A 6,055-nucleotide genomic window follows, 5' to 3' on the forward strand; every position below is an offset into this window, starting at 1 on the left:
AAAAGTTTCATTCTGGAGGTTGTGTGTCTTGAAGTTTTGTTGTAGGGTGGCAGACTGTGGATATGACCTGTAGCTCAAGAGGACTAGCGTGAACAGTAGCACGAAGAGGAGCTAGGAATGGTGGAGCCTGTGGGAATGCAGACCCTATTGTGATGGAGATGTTGCGAGGTATAGCAGACTGGTTGGAAGCCGTGGAGACATCCCAGAGAAGAGGCTGACATATCAAAGATGTGAGTGAAGATGAAGGAGAAGAAGCCCTGACAGAACAAGCAAACCTACCGACAGTTGATCCAGATGAGGAAAGGTTTTTGAGGGTTTTGAGTAGGACAAATACTAAACCTCATTTTACCCCACCCTAATATGATGGAAAGTTAGATTGAGATGAATTGATGGATTGGATCTCAGAGATGGAGAAGTATTTTCATTTTGAAAACACAGCAGAAGAGAGGAAGGTGAAATATGCCTATACCCGGTTGAAAGGTCATGCATCTCTTTGGTGGGAGCATTTTCAAGTTGATAGACAAAGAAGAGGTAAAGAGAAGATTATGACATTGAATTGGATGATTTCTAACTTGAAATCGAAGTTTGTGCCGATGAATTATCAAGTGGATCTATTCTAGAAGTTGCAGAATTTGAGACAGAAGGAATCTAGTGTGAAGGAGTACACCGAAGTATTTTACAAGTTGAACATCAGATCCAGACATGTTGATGATGAAGTTGAACAAGTTGCAAGATATTTGAATGGATCACGGATGTCTATACAAGATGAACTCAGTATGATCAAATTGGAGAGTGTTGAAGAGGCTTACCAGTATGCCCTAAAGGCAGAAGAGAAGTTGAACAAAAGACACAAGAAGAGACAGAGAGGTAGAGGTGGAAGGTTTACCGAAAGAAGATTTCAAGGAGGAAGAGGAACCAATAACGATTAGAGCAATGACAAGGAAGTGAGAAAAGAAGGTAATTCATACTGGAAGGATGATAGAAATTTCTACTGAATCAGACAATAAACCAGAAGATGAAGAACTGTTGGTGATGAGGAGAGATTTGTGTCATACCAGAGGAGATGAAGAGCCCTTGCAGAGGAAGAATATGTTCAAGACCAAATGTAAGGTATCCGGTAAGTGTTGTAAAGTTGTTATTGATAGTGGTAGTTCAAATAATCTTGTTTTAGAAGAGATGGTGAATAAGTTAAAAATGGAGAGATTGAAACACCCTAAACCTTATCAGATAGCATGGATTCAGGATGAACACAAGTTGTTAGTAAGTGAACAATATTTGGTGAAATTGAAAATTGGGAATTATCATGATGATTTCTTGTGTGATATTATGCCTATGGATATTTGTCACATTTTGTTGGGTAGATCTTGGTAGTTTGATAGATAGGTAGTACATGATGGGAGGAAGAATACATACACTATTGTGGCCAATGGGATGAAGAAAACCTTGTTACCTTTGGAGGAACCTTTGAAGAATGAAGTCTGTAGGAATGCTAGAATCTATTTGGTAGATGGAAGGAAATTCCTGGATGGATTGATACATGAGAACGTGTGTTTTTCCTTAATTCCTAAGAAGACTAAGAAACCAGAACTGAAAGGAGGACACCCAAAAGAGATAAAAGATTTGTTGCATAATATGAGGACATCATTTCAGATAGTGTACTTGATGGATTTCCACCTATAAGAAGTATTAGTCATTGCATGGACTTGGTTCCCGAAGCTAGTTTTCCTAACAAAGATACACACCAGTTGACACCACCAGAGACTGAAGAATTGAATAGACAAGTGCACAAGTTGTTGAAGAAAGGTTTGATTAGGGAGAGTCTGAGCCCTTGTACAGTACCAATAGTATTATCACCTAAGAAGAATGGAGAGTGGAGAATGTGTATGGATTCCAGAGCAATAAACAAGATCATAATGAAATACCAGTTTCCTTTCCCTAGATGGATGACATAATGGATTGTTTGAGTGGAGAAAAATACTTTACAAAGATAGATTTGAAGAGTGGATATCATCAGATTAGGATCAAAGAAGGTGATGTGTGGAAGACAGCATTTAAGACAAATGAAGGACTGTATGAATGGTTGGTGATGCCTTTTGGATTGACTAATGTACCGATTACTTTCATGAGGTTGATGAATGAAGTATTGAAAAAATTCTTGGGTAAGTTTGTTATTGTGTATTTGGATGACATTTTGATTTACAGTAGGACAAAAGCGAAGCATTTGTTGTAGTTAAGACAAGTTTTGCAAAGGTTGAGAGAAGAGAAGTTGATGATCAATATCAAGGTGTAATTTCATGAAGGATGAGTTAGTCTATTTGGGATTTGGGATATCTAAGGATTGTTTGAAGATGGACCCCGAGAAAGTGAAAGCAATTGTTGAGTGGCCTACACTAGAAAGCATTGGAGAGGTAAGATCATTTCATGGATTGGCTAGTTTTTACTGGAAGTTTATTAGAAATTTAATTTTAGTTTGTAACCCTATGATTGAGACCATGAGAGGAGATTGGAATGAATTCAAGTGGACCACTAGAGAAAATAAAATTTTTGAACCGTTGAAGCAGAAAGTGACTGAGCAACCCGTGTTGACTTTACTGGATTTCAACAAAGTATTTCAAGTGGATTGTGATGCAAGTGGAACAACAATAAGAGAAGTATTGAGCTAGGAAGGGAGAGCAATAGCTTATTTAGTGAGAAAATGAATGATGCCCAGAGGAGATATTCAGTGTATGATCAAGAGTTTTATGCCATAGTTCAAGCCTTAAAGAAGTGGAGACATTACTTGTTGCCTAAAGAGTTTGTGTTGTATACAAATCATCAAGCTTTGCAGTATTTGAACAGTCAGAGTAAGTTGAATCAGAGACATATGAGATGGGTAGAATTATTATAGAGTTACACCTTTGTGTTGAAGCATAGAAGTGGGAAATCTAACAAAGTTTTTGATGCATTGAGTTGGAGAAGGAATTTGCTGACAGAGATGAGAGTGACAGTATTAGGATTTGAAGACCTTGTATGATGATGACCCGGGTTTTGCAGAACCTTGAAAAGCATGTAGAGAACCGATTATGGTAGATAGAAGCAAGTGGTTGAATTACTTCATTCAGGATGGGTTGTTATTCAGAGGAGTTTAGTTGTGCATACCTAAGAGTTCTATGATGGAGAATCTGATAAAGGAGGAACACAGTGGAGGACTAGCTGGAGATTTTGGCATTGACAAAATAGTAGTGTTGGTGAGTGAGTAGTACTTTTGGCCCCAGATTCATAAGGATGTTAAGAGATATGTGAAAATTTGTAGAGTTTGTCAAGTTGCAAAAGGTAGTAGTCATAATGTGTGATTGTATATACCTTTGACAGTATCGGTAAGACCTTGGGAGGATATAAGCATGGAGTTTGTACTTGGATTGCCTAAGACACCGAGAGGGAATGATTCTATATTTGTGGTAGTGGATAGATTCTTGAAGATGGCTCATTTCATACGTTGTAAGAAGACATGAGATGCATTGCATGTAGCAGACCTATTTTTTAAGGAAGTGGTGAGGTTGCATGGATTACCTAAGAGCATAGTTTCAGACAGAAACACTAAGTTTGTGGGATATTTTTGGAGAACACTTTGGAAGAAGATGAAGATAGATTTGAAGTTTACTTCTACTTTTCATCCACAGACTGATGGACAGACAAAAGTTGTTAACCGAAGTTTGGGAAATTTGTTGAGATGTTTAGTGGGAGATAAAACCAAAAGATGGGATTTGATCCTTGCGCAAGCAGATTTTTCCTACAACAACTCAGTGAATAAAAGTACCAAAAGAGAACCTTTTGAGATTGTTACTAGAGTGCATCCTAGAGGTATATCAGAATTGAGAGACATTGGTAGTGAACATCGAAGAAGTTCAAAAGCAGAAGACTTTGTAGAACACATGATGGCAGCAATGCATATTCAGGTTAAGCAGCATTTGGAAGACATGAACATCAAATATAAGGAGAAGGTAGATGAGAATAAGAGACATAAGGAATTTGAAGTTGGCAATGAAGTGATGGTATATCTGAGAAAAGAGAGATTCCTGGTTGGAACTTATAACAAGTTGTAGATGAAGAAGTTTGGACCTTGCATGATTTTGAGGAAGTTCAGTTCTAGAAATGCATATGAAGTGGAGTTACTAGATAGTATAAGTATTTCACTTGTGTTTAACATTGCAGCTCTCCAAGGAATTCTCCAATGGCAGCTCTCTAAGGAATTCTCCTTGCTAAAAGATGGAATTGCCCCATGGATTGAAGGGGATTCAAACAACATTAAATGTCTCAAGGGGACCTCTAAGCCCTCATGGTCTATCAATAATATTTTAAAAGCCACTAGATACCTTATTAGCACTTTTGAAAAAAGTTATATATCTCATATCTACCGTGAAGCCAACGGGTCTGCTAACTGGGTAGCCAACATGATGGTCAATAAAGATGAAATGATTATGTGGACGAGAGAACAATGACTCCTTGAAGATGTCAGGCTAATCATTTTTAATGACAGATATAGTAGCACTCCAAATATCTTTGATGGACAAAACAATAATGAAACATACTAATTGGAGTACTCTAAGTTATTATAATATTGTCAGCACCATTTATTATAATACTCATTCTATCACTTCCCACGCTTTCTGTGTAAATTTGGTAGCTTTGAGAAATTTTCTGTCTAAAACTCTCTACAAGTTTCATTTTTCTGCTTTGAACAACGAAAACATTGTTGGAAACAGATGTCAATACGAACCTAGCAGCTGCAAGGAATGGAAGCAGAAGGAGGAGGTCTAGAATATTTTGCAGAAGGGTGGGTTTTCTAAATTTATGGAGAGACTCCATGGACGGGATGGCATGGTTACCAGTTTCTTCTACAAAAACTAGAAAAAGGGCACTTTGAAAATGGGAGACCAGTTTGTTGTCATAGATGAAGATCTTATCATCCAAGCCATGGGTCTCTGAAGGGAAGGAAGCAACTTCTATAGAGACATAAAAGTGAGTAAGGAGGCCATTGACAGATATCCTGAAATAGACAAGGAGAAAAAATGCCTGGTGAAGCTAAGTAAAACTTACTATCCCCCTAGGGATTTTGTTAAACCTTGGCGGGAGGTCCTCTTTGTTATAATGTGCTATATTACATTGGATGGTAGATTTACTAAATTATATGACTACCATTTTATTTTGCTGAATCATTTTAGGCATGATGAGAAAGTTAAATTTCCTTATTTTCTGTTATGCTCTATGAACGCCACCATTAAGGCCTATAAAGAGAACCCAATGGGGGACACTGCCATGCATCGAGGCTTAATGGTCCTTATTTATGACCATCTCAAGGCTAATCAGATTGCTTGCCTGTAGCCCTCTATTGAGTTTGAGGAGGATGGGTCGGACTCTATTTTTTCTGTGGATGAGGGTTCCAATAGTGACCCAACAAGTGACTCTGAGGAGAGCTTGGATGACTCAGAATTTGAAATTGATAAGAAGAGGAAATATATGAAAACCAGACCTTCTTCCTCAAAGGGCAAAAAACCTAAAGGCAAAATCCTCTAGATTCGCTCCTCCTCCTCCTCCTCGGTCTCTGAAGACTCAGAGAAGGAGAAACCCCAGGGTTCTCTGAAAAAAGAAAACTAAAGTCCATACTCAGACTAGAAACAAGCATAAGAGAAAGGAGGAGAATGTGAAGGAGTTGGAGGCTCATAAGTAGGAAAAGATTTCAGAAGCTGAACATAACTTGGAGAAGGTGATCACTGGAGAGGTTCATAGGGTTGACGGCACAACTACTGTTGGTGACACTCCAAAAAAGGAACAGGACAACTTCGGTAAGATTGATCTTCCCCCGAACCCTCCTCCTGAGGGTATGAAAGGCTTTATGGACACCATGGAGTGGTTAATAACTAGTTGCAAGAAAGCTATGGATGACAACAAGAAGCTCAGCCACAAAATTAAGATTCTGGAAACTATCAACACTGGGGAAGGGAAGACTATGGTTGATTATATTGAGGACCTGAAAAATACTATTGCAAAAGCTGAAAATATAAGAGACTCCTTCAAC

This window comes from Cryptomeria japonica, chromosome 3, assembly GCF_030272615.1.
Source record: "Cryptomeria japonica chromosome 3, Sugi_1.0, whole genome shotgun sequence".
NCBI lineage: Eukaryota > Viridiplantae > Streptophyta > Pinopsida > Cupressales > Cupressaceae > Cryptomeria > Cryptomeria japonica.